General features: G+C 39.4%; 1 protein-coding gene across 8 annotated transcripts in view; it reads right to left on the reverse strand.

Moving 5' to 3' along the window:
• The window catches only part of LOC117205919 (TWiK family of potassium channels protein 7-like), a 290,132-nt gene that overhangs the window by 165,226 nt on the left and 108,499 nt on the right, over positions 1–16,407 (reverse strand). For all 8 annotated transcript variants that reach the window (XM_033444771.1, XM_033444770.1, XM_033444768.1 and 5 more), the window contains exon 3: positions 2,974–3,029. The gene's annotated coding sequence lies outside the window, so the exon portion shown is untranslated. The remainder of the gene's footprint in view (positions 1–2,973; positions 3,030–16,407) is intronic.

The raw sequence follows: 16,407 nt of genomic DNA on the forward strand, positions 1-16,407 counted from the left end.
GAAACCCTTTAATCGAACATAGAGAAGACATAGTTTTCAATATTAAGAAAATCCACTATTTCTCTCCGTGATATAAAATCATTTGGTAGAATACAAAATTCGTCTATCGAGCCTAACAAGTTGATAGATTCGACGTCAAGTGTCAACCATCGTTCACAAAATGATTGATTCACAGAAAAGTAACTGTCATCGCTAATGAATGTTAAAGCACGACGACCGACTAACAACCTGGTAGCAATTTTCATCGAAATATCATCTATTAAATTTAGATCACATCTTTTCAATTTTAATTGCGGGTAGTCCGTGCATCTACATGGGTAATAAGCAACGCCATCGATCAGAAAACTTCCCGCGGACACGATGAATGGCTTTAAAGTGGAACTTCCGATTTCCAGCGACCCAGGATGAAATCAATTCTTCAACAGGCGGAGGAAGTTCGTTGCCGATGAAGAAAAGATTGAAATTAGGTGGAGGCGCGCTTGAAATTATTGAAAAATAGGAATGCGAGTAGCCTTAGGGAGTGAAAACGAGGGACAAGAAAGAAATAGAAGGAGAGAAAAAGAGAGGAAGAGAGAATGGAAAGTCGTTTGGAAAATCGAGACCGAAACGAGGCAACTTCTGCCTAGGCTACGACGATTGAGGCGAGTGCAGCCAGTTGAGTGTGGCCATTGTTGTCGAATGTGGGTCAGCCTCGGCGTACTTCCGGTGGAGTCAAGCCGATGGAAAAGGCGGTCGAAGCTGCACGAAGAAAGAGTAACGGAGTAAAATAGAGGATACGGAGAAATGGGAAAGAAAGGAACAAGCGAGAAAGGAACAGGTAGACGTCGATGTCGCAGGCTGAATGGAAGAAGACCGACTTCGGTACGTAACGTTGAATCAACATCCGAACGGTCGAAACTAATTGTTCGTCGCCTTTAAGAGGTTGCTGCTATACGACTGACTGCAAGAACACAGTTACAGGAAACGTCTTAACCCTTGTAATTGCACGACCGCGTGTAATTTCAACTGCTATTTGCGAAACCGGTGTTCGTGGCCACATCGTGTCTTCTAGTAAACGAGCTACCATTATAAAGTATGAATCCAATTAAATTAGGGACGTGCAACGGAAGGTGACGAAGACGATTAGATTGTAGATTAATCGAAAAATTTGGTTCTTTGGACATTTATACGGTTTCATGCTTCACGTTTTTCAATTTTTTAATCGCTTGATGGATAGTAGCGAGTGTGCCACTGGTTAAATTGCGTATTCAAAGAAAATGAAAATAACAACAGGAACACATTGGCAAGGTGCTACTGTCGCATTCATTGGCCTCATTATTGTTCGCTAAGGGGAGCACTTCTATGCACCCGTGGGAGAAGTTTACGTCACTAATGCGTAGCAATTGGTAATTTACCGGTGCCCAACGTTTGGGAATACCAAGTTACGACATAGTTAACGACAATTGTTGATAAGCATCGACTCGCAACGGTAAGCTGCGCGCATCTCTAGAGTCGTATTTTACGGATACACGCGGCGCAAATTATTTCCTGCTGTCTGTCTAAGCGTCATCACCGCCCGAAGCATTTTAGAATACCGTGCTGATAGGTATAAAGCGCCACAGAGAAAATTAAAAATAAATAAATAAATATCTCACGAATGAAATACATTGTATCGCTTTTTTAATAACTATAAATTAAAACCATGGCCATAGGAATAAGAAGAATGAGACAGGTTACGTATTATTAATTACAAGCCATAATATATCAGATTAAATAGCAAAGTACTAATAGCACTGCATCGTTTTCCAAATCTGTACCTCTTTATCGACAACCAGGCGAAATTATTATTTTCATAAATCGTTATTTTTATTGCGTTCTAACATCATGGATAAAATAACGTCATTTACCTCTGTTTTACACACCTTGTATCTACATAATCGCGTTATATGTTATTACCAAGCCAATTATTCCTACCTCTGAAAATGGTTTTCACTGGAAAACGAATAAAGCGCAAAGTACAGAGCTTATCGAAGGAGAAGGACGAATATTTCATCACCGTAATTCTATCTAATGTAATTTTCTTAATAACGTTGAAACTTTCCATTTCCGGCGCGACGCTCTCTTTTAGCGGTCGTTATGTTGTATACAGTGTATACTCGTTCGTTAATCAATGTACCGAAGCATTAATGGAGAAGTTTATATTCGATAGGAACGGTGTCACTTTGAGAAAGCAAGAATTACGATCTATCGTTAGTAGTTTTAAGTAGGTTAATTTCTAGATGGTTTCATCTCTAGGCAGCCTCTCTCTAACTTGCGCCGAGTTACGGGCTGCTTTCATCAAACTTCTTGTCACGAGTTCGTAATCATTTCGCGAATATAATGAAATAAAAACTCGAGATAAAAATTTTGTTTCTCCAATGAACTTGTTTCTCGACCGGCGTACCGCAGAAAAGGTATAACGTACTAGGAGAAAAAGTTACGAGCTTCGATATAGCCCGCGTAACTTTTGCTAACTTTAAAGACGATATAAAATTGATAGGATCGATAAACCTTGAAATATCGAGCGTGTAAATACATGAATTTTTAAATAGGGTGGGTAATTCGAGAAAGCGAACATTTTTATAATAACATCGGGGACAATTTTTTTCGCCAACTAGAATTTCGTGAAAATAAAGCGGAACGGCGAGCTAGATGAGATTCAAAAGCGGCAGAAACTGCTAACAATTCGCGAGATAACGCGGAAGCAGTTTTAATTTGGAGTAACAGTTCACGCATTTCATTACATGAAATTAAAGGAGTTCGTTCGTCATGTTAAAAAATTCTTCCGTGCAATGTTTAACAGCTGGCAGCCTCCCTGAAGGACGGAATGCGTACCAGTTCCGGCATGACTCGAAACCACTTTAATGTCCTCGTTAAAGTCCCAGCCAGTTGGAGGCAACCCTTTATGAATTAAAGCCTCGTTACTTCGCGAAATTAAAAGCCGTGGGAACTTACCATTCCGTGAGTCTATTAATACGGATCCTTTTCCAAGCAGACACGTAATCAATTCCCTGAAAAATATGGGGAAAAAAACTGATTAATTAGAGAAAATTAGTAACCATAATTATGAATTTTACGGAATTAATTTTAATAAAAAGAAGCGTTAATACGTATAGAGATAAATATTTATTTATCCTTCGACCTAATATCTCCAATGACTTGTAACGCCACTACTACACTTCCAACTTCCAACTATCAAAGTAAACAGGATGTTCACAGGCTTGGAAGGATTATCCAAGTATAGAGAGTCCACTTGGCCAACTAGTTTGCAACATTCGTCTCAAACAAGTACTTATGTAGCTTTACATTATGAACTAGGTACATTCGAAGCTCGTGCAACATAATTCAATAAACGAGTTGACACAACGGGCAACGAAGCATATGTAGATAGAGTGGTTGGCCAAAGTATTCTAACACTTTTAGAAACCTTTCGTTTATTGTACAGGATATCTTAAAATTTATTAGCTCTGTAACGAAATCTCCGAACGTTCCGTATAATGTACATATTCATCAAAAAATTCTCTCCTAACCGTTCGTATACTTTCATGAGAAACTGTTAGGTCGTCCGAAAAGTTTCTTTCGTTTTATAAGGAAGGATCCATTTTGTTCTATCAAAATAAAAATCACAACGTTCGACAGATTAGGTTTTATGTTTGTATAAAGATACGTCGTTGTAAAAGACGTGTCTGTAAAAGAAAGACACTTTTCGGACAACCTAATAGCTGAACCTTTAGTGGAATCCCTGACAATCAAATATCAGATTTATCATCTGAAATTCAATATTTACCGTGCTTACTTGCTGCTCAGATTTAAAGTGTGATATTTATTGGTACGTTTAAGCTTAGGAATCTGAAATTCAGGGAAACCGACATTTCACGTGCAACCATGGAAAATGAACGAAAAAGAATGTGGAATTAAGATCGAAGGGGAAAATTTACAAGGGTCGAACGAATCGCGTAGGATTCAAGGCGGGATGATCCGATTACAAGCGGCGAATAGTGGCACGAAATGTGGATTTGCTTCGCGTTTGCATACTTAATGCTTATCGGATACGACTTAATTACATGGAGAGCCATAAAGCTGCGCTGATTCATTGTCACAATCTTCTCGATTTACGTCGCCCTACATAACGGCCCGATGAATTACCGGCCATTTCTGTTGCATGATTCACGCGCCAATGTACTTTGCATTGCAGCAGCGAACATCGCGAAAAGGGCGAAATTCTACTTATACCGACGTTTGTGAGTTACTGGATACTTATTACACTTACGCTAGGTATACATGGCTGTTAAAATTGTAAAATCAGACTGATAAATTCCGAAGAAAATAATCTACAAGATCGTAACTTACAAGTAGACCGAGGATTTGTATGCGTTCATGGCAAGTTGGAAGGTTTCAAAAGCGCAAAAAATGCACATACGTAATATGCAAAAAATATATAAAATAATCAAAGTAGAGTAATCGTTATCAAGGAGCATGTAAGAGTATAACAGCAATTATCGCACCTTATCTATCAATGTCGAAATACCGCTTGACCTAAAATAGAGTTTCATCGAGAACGGCAGGTTAATATTCGTCAGCTACGTAGAAAAATACACAGTAGACCTGAATTATAGTGTACGTCAATTATTGAGAAGCGAGATTGAAATGCTATAAATAAGATGACGGTGCAGGATAGGCAAAGTGTGGTTCGAGGGAAAAAACCAATACACGTTGTGCAGCAAGCTCTGCTGCTGACATGATTGATTGACTGATGCGAGTGTGTATAGGAATATAACGTACACGTGTGTGGCGTGTAAGTTTCTCGTTGTAGCATTGCGCAGCTTCTTTCGATAATTCGTCAATTTTAATTAACACGTATCTTATCCAGTATTACTAATAACAAGTTGATAAATTCCTCTTCGACGTAATAGTTTTCAATATCGTCGATTGTAACTTGATCTGATTTGTTGCAACTATATTCAGCGAAACGATAGGTCTGTGATTGTAACGCAACAATAAAAATTGCACAACGATGTTCATTCTGCAAAGGGTTTTGCCCAGCTATTTTTTAATAAAAGCATATCAAGTTTGTATTTTTGAAAGAGCAATTAAAAATTTTACGATTATCTGTGGTTTCGTCGTGTATTTTAGTCGGATTTTAAAAACGAATTTCAAATTCAGTACCTTTGTTACATTTTTTTGTTACTTTGTACGATAGTGATTGCGGAATAAAATATTTAGACAGTATCAAAAACAAAAAAAAAAAAAAGAAAGACGAAGTAATTTCTAAGAGATACGAATATAATAAACGCTTAATCGCGGAAACGTGGTAAATAGTAAATAGAATATGATAGATATGAATAGAATAGTAAATAGATAATGAATTCCATTAGCGATTAAGTGTAATTTCATCTAACGGATTCGGATATCAAAATACGAGAGTAGGATATATAATCGCGCAGCAATGGTAGTTGAATTACTATCGTTTCTTCCTAATCACTGACTACATCAACAACTATGTCGTCAATTATCGTAATTATCACTAATAGTTGTTAATTTGATCGTAACACGAGCTCTGTGTTCCACTATATTATTCTGACGAACGGTTCTGCATGGTCAATGATATTAATAGTGATCACGCACGCCGTAATACCGACTATGTAATCAAACATTCTAGGTAAAGTACACTTAATAATAATTAGTTGTATCGTATTAACCAAGAAGCTTATCGTGCATCCAATTATTCCAGTTAGCTGCGCTGTTACAATACTTTAAAACAGTTTTCAATCTTCCTTAATCGACATTTTTTAAATATTTTGTCGAGCGTTTCATTTCACGCGTTTCAACCGAGGATAATGGAAAGACGAAAGGAACAATGGACAGTGCGTTAGAAGAAACGTTATTATTTGATGTAAAGACATTTCTGATAAAAGGGAATATACGTAATCTGTAAGGCGAAGCAACGTACTTCAAGACAGCTGTATGCGTTGGTGGCGGCAAATGTGTTAATGACTAATTCAAACGGGAATACTGGAAAGGCGATAAAATTGAAATCTGCCTACGTGACCCCGTAAGATCGATCCGATTACCTGCAAATACATGGTGCTAAACGGCATGACGCGCTCGTAGGATTAAGGTGCGCTACCACGTTCAAACCGTGCGTACAGTACGCACGTCGTAATCGGATTTCAGAAATTATTTCAATGCGTAGTACGTGATCCAAGAATCTCAGGCAGCGTTGAATTTTCGGGCAGGAGAACGTAACGAAGGAGAAATACACGCGTGTCTATTTCGAAATTGAATTCTTCCCCCTCGAATGAAATTGACCGAATTTTGTATAAAACGTCATATGATATAATAGAATAGTACAAGATGATTAATAATTAATCATTAGGTAATTAATACCAATAATTTCCTATTTGTGTAATACAAAATTTATGAAGTATCGCGACCATAAAGGGAGAAGGAATAATTTATTACAGGATAATGCGACATTCACTTCCACTTCCGATTTGGAAACGAAAATATCTCTGTGGCAAACAAAGACTCGAATGGTGGAAATATCACGAGGTTTTCTAGGAGACCGAAGCCAGGAAGCCGAGGTCCTGAAATAACACGAACACGATTGCTTTGGACGGTCTTGAAATAACAATCGTAAGGACACACTCGACAAGCCGGGGCTGTCTTAAATCCTAAAGACCTGGAAATATCTGAAAGGCAGCCCGTTGAAAGAGCATAGAGAATGACAACGCGGAGAAATAGTTCAATTTTCTCCAGGAATTCTCGGAAAGTCCAGCAAGTTAGCGAATCTTAAGCGGATCCACGGACTTAAAACAATATCGTATCGAAGAAAGATTTGCATATTTTTGAGAAAAACGAGAGACCGTTTACATTTCTTTTTCCTTTTGCCGTAATTTCACAGATTTCCAAGTTTGAAACCCTCCGGTTCGAATTGGAGCTAACTTCAACCTACACAAAAATAACTTTATTCGGTACTCTACGACATACGACACGTGCGACGCGTATGAAATAACAAATTTAGAATAAAATAAATAGGAAATGGAAACCGTGAGAAGCATTCGATTTGTACGAAGTATCGATAGCTCTTCTAATACGTACAGTTGACAGCGTATTTCTCTACGTTATTTCTTACGTGAGTTCCAGTTACACGAACTGCTCGTCCAAATACAGTTCCGTCTGTTGAATTGCTATAATAATCCCTTGGAAGATATTGAAAACTAATCATACCGTCCCGTCGATAACTTTTCAAAATTACTATAAACGCGTAACGACCATAAAAATAAACGACTAAAGCCTTTCTGTTTACTCATTCTCATTTTACCTTCGCTCGGCTGCTCGAAGCTTCCTTTTGTTTCATGCGCAACTTAATCTAGCGTCGAGTGACGTTTAAAGCACTTAAGAAGGGCAAATTTATCGCGCGCAGTTTTCTCAACAGGACGACCTAGACATAAATTCGAGTTCCCTCCGGTGCAAACTGCGTGGATGAATTACAGGTGAGAAGAGAGAGAGAGAGGGGGAGAGAGAGAAAGAGAAAGAGAAGAAAGAGGGACGCTCGATAGAGTCCTTTAGAGGCTCGAGTGGCGGAGACAGCTGCAAGTGGCTTGTGATATTCCTGCGCCTCGGTATTTTGTTTTGAAGCGGTCGTTATCAACGGAAGCGTGTTTCGTTTCATCGCTCACTTTAGGCGAAACTGTTTTCGAGGCATTGGTTTTGTTGCGGTCTGACACCAAGCGCGGACACCGGCGACCATAGTGCTCGTTTTTGTTGCGAACTCACTGACCCACCATACCAGAGTGCCTAGCAAAAACTGTGTCAACTGTTACCATGCATTCTGCCGTACGCGCGCCACTGTTCCAAAGTTTTACGATATCGCGTGTAATCGACCGCGATGTAAGTTGCATTCGCGTTGTTGCGTGATTGCGCGATTCGGAGCTTTCAAGGATTTCGTAGCATCGATGTGACCTGCGTGCTATCGATTTTCACCTTTTTCGTTCGGAGCAAAACTCTCGTGGCTCTTCGTTCTCGGTGATATAAACTCGGTATCATAAGAAAATTGTTAAATTTTATCGAGCATCCCTTTTTAAACCACCCTTTTCTAGAGCTTTGCGCGCGTCCAAGAGAACGGTACAGTTTGTTGCACGTACCATTATAGTTGAACTACATACTTGCCATTCAGCGAGACTCGAGTTTCACTGAAAACGCAGCCGACATTGCTCGTGGATTTGTAACGGGACTTTAAAGACAGAATAGTCACACAACGCGAACTGCAGAAAAGTTTAATTTACTTCGCTACGTATACACGCTTTAAACAGTAGAAGTTCAGCTACATCATTTAAATCCTTGTAATTATTGCGGACTACCGTACTATTCATTTTCTCGTAGAATTGAAAAGGCAGGATAACCGTACGATAGCTGTATAATACTTGAACTACAAAAAGCTGTTTTAATAAGATTCACCGAATGAGAAATCATAAATGCCTCGTTACATTGAAATTTAACCACTTGAAATTTTTCGGCGTTAATGAGCGAGCCGAGGAGGAATCTGGGGCAAAGATCCATCTACGTGGCTGACGCGATATACATCATAGTTGTAGCATCCGATAAACTTTCACGATGATATCCGGCGTTATTATTAGCTTCTTTGGACGTGCATCGCTTTAGACGTTCATCGTGTATTGGCCGTATTGGCTTCTCAATTTTACGAAAATAGCGCATTTTCTTTGAGATAAAAGGCTATTTGCGTAGGGTGCGTGAAATTAGACCGACAAACACCTTGATGACGTTTGACGTTACTTCGTTTCACCGGTACGCGACCTTCGTCAAAGGCTTTAGAATTTCAACGAGCAGTCACGCTGTACGACTTGCTAAATTTTCAATTGGTTCCTTTATATAATTCATTCCTTGTGTTATTGCCGCGTCTCATTAATTATACCGGCGTTTTGCGAGCCAAGCGAAAATAGTTCAAGGATTTGACGATTAGGTTAAATGTAATGAGTACGTTTTAAGTTCGAATGCATTGAACGAAATTGATAGCGAGCAAAAGGAAAGCGAATTGAATTAGACGCGAATTACGACCTTTGATATTAAATGTTCAATTAATTAAGAACGTTGAAGGTTGAGAAAATTGAAATCCAAACAGGAGATGATGTACGCGTACTCGGAGCTACGTTTTCCTTTTCTTTCCTTTCTTTTTTTTTTTTTTTTAATCGGATGTTTCATCTTAGGTGCAACGGCACGTCAGACGGCTACGGCAAAACGTACGTTTCACCGAAAATTATATCACGCAAACACGACCGCGATTCAAACGTCAGATTTCTTTTCAGAAAGCGATTTAATTTCCGATATATCCGGGATAATATAAACGACTAATGCGGCGAACGCGATCAATCAGTGTAATAAAAGGATACAAATCAAGCCTGTTATCGGAGAAATACACTCTGTTGGTGTTTATCAAAATTAACCATGATTCACTAGGCAAATCGCTCGCAGAGGCATAAACAAGAGTTTTAGAGTTATTATCTCCTCTGGTAGGTCGTAACTATGAGTTATGAGAGAACGTCGGTATCGGTGTGTACACAGATCGTCGTACAGGAAACACTGTCCAATAGAAGGACTAGAAAACCGCTTCAACGAGCACCAGGAAAATCGAATTACGTCGCGTTTCATTCGATTCGGTTATCACCTACGAATGCAGCCTCTAACTGCATGATCGAACGTGAATAGCACCGTCGAGCAACGCGTGTCTCTTGTCCGTCCTCGTGTGCTTCGCATGCCACATAAACCTCGTGGAAAGAACGATTGATCGGACAGGAAATAACGAGATGACAAATTTTTACTAGAAAAACTCGAGACTGTTCTCTTTCTCTCCTCGTCTACATTTAGCTTATACAGACTCCTTTCTCATATTAACTATGTTACGTTTTTTTGCTCATTTTTTACTCAACTATAGGTTTCTTACGTTAAACAGCACCTTGGCAGTTTGAACAAAATATGAAAAATAATCTTATTGATTATCGCATGATATCTCGTTTTAATTTTCACATTTATTAAACATCTTCTTGAAACGTTAAAAACTCTTTCTATCTGCTAGAACCGGAGTAAGATAGAACTATAGAAATTCATAAATGGTAACAGAATTAATAAAATGTTCTCGATAATTTGCAGATCTAGAAACATTCCGTTAATCTTCCTCGTCTATTTCTTCATCGACCGAAAACTACACGTATATGTCGTATAAATGATGATCGCGAGTTTACGCAGTTGGACGAGCAGGGACGTTGAGATATCAGTACAGGCTTGAACACGGATATTGGACAACCGTATGCGCGGATTGTCCGCAGACAACGTTCGTGGATGTACGAAGCTTAAGAATGTAGTAAAACTTGCCCTGAAAGCTATATTTATCATTGTCAGCGTAACGTGTTATAATTTTAAGGTTCTAGTAAATTTGTTTACCGAATGTAGTTTGCAGACATCGGAGATCTGCATTGCGTTACAGTAGTATATTTAACCAGGTTGAAACCCACAATGAAAAATGTTTGAAAATTCGTGTTAACCATATTAGGAATTCAAGTACATTGGTTGTACGTATTTGACGAGTTTGCAAGAATATCGAATAATCTGTCATCTGTTATGACAGATCAATCAAACTGCAAATCAAACTGCAAAATACGATATAATCGTTGAGTATCGTGAACTATTTCTCGATCGGTGTTGGACTCACGGTTGTGTCAACACGATGATTTTATGTGTAAAAAATTGGAGTTTTAGTACGTTTAGTTGCGCCAAGAGATTTTGAGGCTGAAGATTCAAAGATTCCTTTTCGTTGATTATAGCGTTTAAATAAATTAAGTGATTAACTTATTTAATCGTTCAACTTAGATTATTTGTGCTTTAGAGTACAACCAGTAACCGTTATCGATTATTCGTTCCACCATATTTGTATCACTGCTTCCTGACAATGAAACAATAAACGATCTTCAGCGCGCTCTTTTTCAACGTATCGATACTCGAAGACTAAAAGGAGCTCAGTGCCTTTTATTGCGATGAACGGCAGAGGAGAATTCGAAGCCAAGGGTTCTGACATGAACGGTGATACGTTCATAATGCAGCTACGATACGAAAGAGCGGTATCGATGAAGCTTTCCAACTGTTCCTTTGATATCTTTCTGATCTACGTAACGATGCACACGCACTTTGCCCTATTTACGTAACCCGTTCCATTTCTTTGCCTGGTAACAAACGCGCGGAAGAAATATTTGTAAAAGTGCGTTGCGCAATTTCTCTGCGTTATTTGCAGTATTAAAACTGAAATTTCTACGCATGAAATATTTCGTACGTTAAAGGGAGCGGTAAAATTCAGAGGTGAAATATTATGCACGAAAATTCTAGAGAATTATTCGACGCAACGCGAATTATCGTCAATATTTATATTAAAAAGAATCATCTCCGCCTGTGATTATTATTATGATCGTTGATTATGCGATAACAATGATTATTATTTTATTCGTATTCAAAGTACAAAAATATTCAATTATTTCTGGAATAAATTAATACGTAATTTGTTCTTCCAATATAATCATCTCGCGAATAACTTCTTCATTTTTTATTTAATATGCGCCATAACGGTTTTAATAATTTAATCATACTCTGTTCGTACAAACTGTCTGTTTTATCAAATATTTCGTATATTTCCAAATTCACGTCTGTGCCTGTGTTTTCATTATTTATTGAAATATGGGTTTTCCATCCTTATTTGCTCATTTCAACCGAATAATTTCATCGTATAAAAATGCATAGGAGATGGATACGAGATATTTATTAATTAAGAACATCGTAATGATTCCTCTCGAAAGAACGAATAAACGTTCACTTTAGCTTCTCTCCTATCTCCACCTGGCTAATAAGCGGCGATAGGAAAACAATGATAAACGACATAGCACGATGCGGACAACGGAACACGAACAACGGAACACGAACAATAAAACGCGGATAGAGAAAATGAGTTTTCGTTCGATTAAATAAAGCGTTCTCCGGTCGGGGAACCGACGGAAAAACATAAATTTCCCGGCAATTTATACAAATTACGGAGAACCATTAACAACATAGAGAACAGCGTTCCGTTCTACCGCGGCGTTTTATAAATCAGCGTATTCCTGAGCTTTCAATCTTGGTTGTATGCACATGCGCCATTCTGAGCGGTGCGCATTTCCGCGTTTAATTCACTTTTTGTTTTGCTTTCCCGTCCACGATCCCCAAGTTTCGCCGTTCTCGCGAAATTTTAACGCCAACATTTCGTATCCTATTTATAACAGTGATTACAGGAAAAATGCAGATTGCATGGAATAGTTTGGTTTTTATCAGCCGTCGAATGGCGACAGGAAAGCATTCACAGAGCAAGATCGACGTTGAAACGTGAAATTTGTGCGCTTGGAATGGAGAGACCGTAGCTGGAAACTTGAAATTCCAATCGGAGTAAGCAGTGGCGAATGCAAAAAGCGCAAAAATCTTTGGTATTTTATATAGTGTCGGCTGCGAAAATTCGGCAACAATATTTTAATTCACGGCCCGATCGTCAGTGTGCTCCAAGTCAGCCAACGTTCAACCACGGCAACACAGCGTGTTAGGGTGAAAAAAATGAAGGATGCACTGGTGATACAGCCTGTAGTTTTTCAACGCGCCTTCGTATGACAGCCGACGCGGCAGCGCGTCGGAATTTATGTGCAGAACACGAGTTCGCCTGAATTCATCGCACAGGCAACTTACTCTCGCACGCTGGGTTATGCGGACGCGCGCGCGGACGCACGCACACAAAACAACCACTCAACCGTGTACGTATATAAGCTTGCAGTCATGGCGGGTGTGGGAGTATCGGTTTTGCATTTTTCAAGCCGATAATTTATCAATCTCATCCCCCTCCACGTCGGTCCACGTCCCTCGATCTCTCGGCGTCGACGAGAACTGGCGAAGGGAGAGAGAAAGAGAGATGAGGGTGGTCGAATTCGACTAGGAACGATCGTTCCTGGCAGGAAAATAATGAGACTCTTTAAAGGCCGGAAGTTTTCATTCGTGGTAGGGTGCGGAAAATCGATTTTCGCACTTTGTCGACCACACTGTCGACCCTCGTGTTAGTTGCAGACGAATTTATTCCCATGCTAAGGGAGAGCTGAGTGGAAGGCTACAGTGGAATAAATATTGCGAGGATATAGAGGATGGATAATGCGTTTGAGAACGATATGTAGCGCAACTATCGCTTCCTTCGTGAACATTTGTTGTAATGAAATTTTGTATGGGCTGAACGTGACTGGAAACATCAAAGATCGTTAAAAGAAAATTCTATCAAGAAGAAATTGCGTGTTATCTATGATACGCGGATTGGATAAAGTAAAAGAATAGGAATACGAAGGACTCAAAGTTACTCTTAATTTACTTGCGTTACTAAAATCCACGTTACGTACTAAAATTGTATTGCAAAACTTCATATATATACATATATATGTATATTTTTTTTTTTTTTTTTTGTTTCAGTGCACAATTATTACGGTAAATTTAAAAGATTGGGCCACATCTGGTAGAGATTCCATTTTCCGGAATTATTCAGGATGTTACCCAGATTATGTCCGAATGATTGATAGCGGCGTTGTTATGGTAACGCACCCCATAAGCAAAATTTAAGGAACGCTTCTTCCTGATTCTCTGCATTATATAACGTGCGTGGAAGGATTATTAAAACGATGCGCGCTGTCACATTGATTTACAGTTGCTAATATAGCATTGGCAATAAATTACAACTTAGAGTATACATCTTTTACAACAGTTTCGATTATTAGTATACCTTAGCTATATCAAGACTTCATATTTCACATTTATATTACGGCTTTTCTTTCAGTGTTGTTGCCAATAAAGTTCCGTGCTCTATCATTTAACGACACGGTCGTTCGATTCGTTTCAATCCTCTCGCAACCATGTTCCTAGTACGACGCCTGATTTAAAAAACGAAGACCATCTGTTTTCGTTTACAATTGTAAAGAATGTTACGGCATTAGACACCCGGGAACGGAGCTTAACCCGCGATTTATTATGCACGGATATGAAAGTAATCAATTTCTTGGCTCGACGAAGAAAAATGACAACATTGTCCTTGGCGAAAGTCGTTCTTCACCTCGATCAGCTTTACCCTCGGTGTGTCGTGTAACGAGGGTGGACGAATCCTATTGACTGGAAATAGGCGAACGGGTACGAAGGATAGGCGAAAACTCGTATCGGTGGAAAAGGCCGTACTCGGTATTTGCCGAGACAGGGTTTTAAAGGAAAAGACCGTCACGGTACGAGCGGAGAATCCTTGCAAGGAAGAGACGACACTCCACACTCGCACACGGTACAGCAATCCGAAATTATTGGTTCATCGTTCAGCGACAGACCCGTTATATTATTCGAAGATGTGGCTGAGCGAGCGTGTCCTGTTCCCGGAATCATTATTTAACTTCAGCTTATTCAGCAGCTAGAAGAACGAAGAGGGCGGAATGCCTGGTCGAGTGGAAAAAAGTTGAAGAGACCGTTTTATTATCGAGGGCGTCATGTTGCAACGAGAAAATCGATGCCTGACATGAAAAGATCGTGTCGCAGCCAGAGAGACGAATTTTTACCGAGTTTAACGAATCGATTAAAGCAGCCTTAGGAAACAAGACCGCGATTCGCGTGTTTTTGACAACGGAAAGATGCTCGAAACGTAGCCACGTTCTATACAATTAATATCCGGCTCTCACACGGAATCGAATAATTGTTACGATTTGAAAGAATATAAACGCAATTGGACGATGAAATACAACGTGCTAACGAGTAACCGATATCGAAGGAAGAAAAAAAAATCTCTTCCGCAGTTGATACAAAAAATTATCCGCGCTTCTCCGTCTCTGTTACACGTCTCGTGAGTTTTGTCGAGAATTCTCAATTGCCTTTGCAAAACTTTCAACATGGTGTGCGAGTTTGTACCGTTTTTCGTAGTTAAGGAGTCATGGACTGTGTTGCTCGTACTTTAAAGTACTAGAGAAGTGTATAGTGCGAGCCGCATACGAAACTCTCGCAGTTTGGCTGCATACCAACCATCTTCGCGTCTCAAAGTATTTTTCCGGACCACTGGCCCTTACTGACCACTCGGTAAAATGTGATCCAAAGGCGTTTCGCTGAAAGGATGCTTTTCCGATCAACTGCTGCATAAACTATTCCAAGAAGCCGATACCTTCGATAAAAGAATATTCGATAAACTTTTATCGACAGGTGTTATACTTGTCCACTTACTGCATAATATTACGGGAATGTCTTCTCAATATCTTCACTTTTCTAAATGACGATAAAACAAATCTTTCGTAAACAGCTTCATCATCGCCAAATATTTTTTTTTTTTTTATTCATCTCCCATAGTTTTATGTTTACGTCCCAAAAGTAAGTCGCTGCAAGATTTGGAACAACTATAACGCGATAAAACTGTAACACGTTAGGCGTCGGAGGCACAGAGACGCAAGAAAGGCCGTGAAAAAAGTGTGTTAGGATCAAAATTGAAACTTTCCAGGCGCGTGACTCGAGTATGTATATCGGTCACGAACCTCCGCTGAAATGTATCGCGCGATAAAAAGGTATCATCGAAAAATTCGGTGGATGGTCCTAAAGTATGCAGCAGTCGCTAAACCTGACCAGACACGATAAGATCGCTTATATGGGAATACACCATAATCGTGGAAGAAATTTTATTTTCCCTACTTTCTGCCTCTTACTTTTTCCACGAACTTGTTTCTAGCCTGGCTAATGACGGCCCTTATCTTCATCCTATTTGCACCTTCCATCAAGCCGGTCTTTTATGCGATGCAAATAGCTTTTTTGTTCAGTTAAGACGAAAGACCAAGAGGAAATGGCTCATGGCCTCTTGAAAGGACGTTTGCGCGACTTAGGAGGACAAAAGTGCACTGCGAGATTTAACTCTTTGTCGTGGCCTGATAATAATTGTTTCCTCGTAATTCATGGAACGCATTCAGGAGTGTGTTAAGATGTATCACGGCGCTTCAATGTTTTACGTCAGGGTGTAACGTCGAGATACCAACCGAGAGCAATTTATTGTGCTCACTTTTCCTTCTAATGGAAATTAAGAGGTCGATGTGACACGCTAAGGCGGCTCTGAGACTCGTTTCATGGAACGTGATAATGACGAATCTAATTTTACTCTGTTATCAAGGGTAATTATAGAAATAGACGAAAAAGTAACGACGATATAGTCGTGATTGTTAGGCGAATTTAGTAAACGGGCGTGAAATTTTATTTTTTGTAGATTAACTATGTAACAATGGCGAATCTAACTTAACTCGATAATTGGTAATTATCCTTCCGTCTGCAACT

This window comes from Bombus bifarius, unplaced genomic scaffold (assembly GCF_011952205.1).
Source record: "Bombus bifarius isolate JDL3187 unplaced genomic scaffold, Bbif_JDL3187 scf7180000007996, whole genome shotgun sequence".
In the NCBI taxonomy this organism is placed as follows: domain Eukaryota; kingdom Metazoa; phylum Arthropoda; class Insecta; order Hymenoptera; family Apidae; genus Bombus; species Bombus bifarius.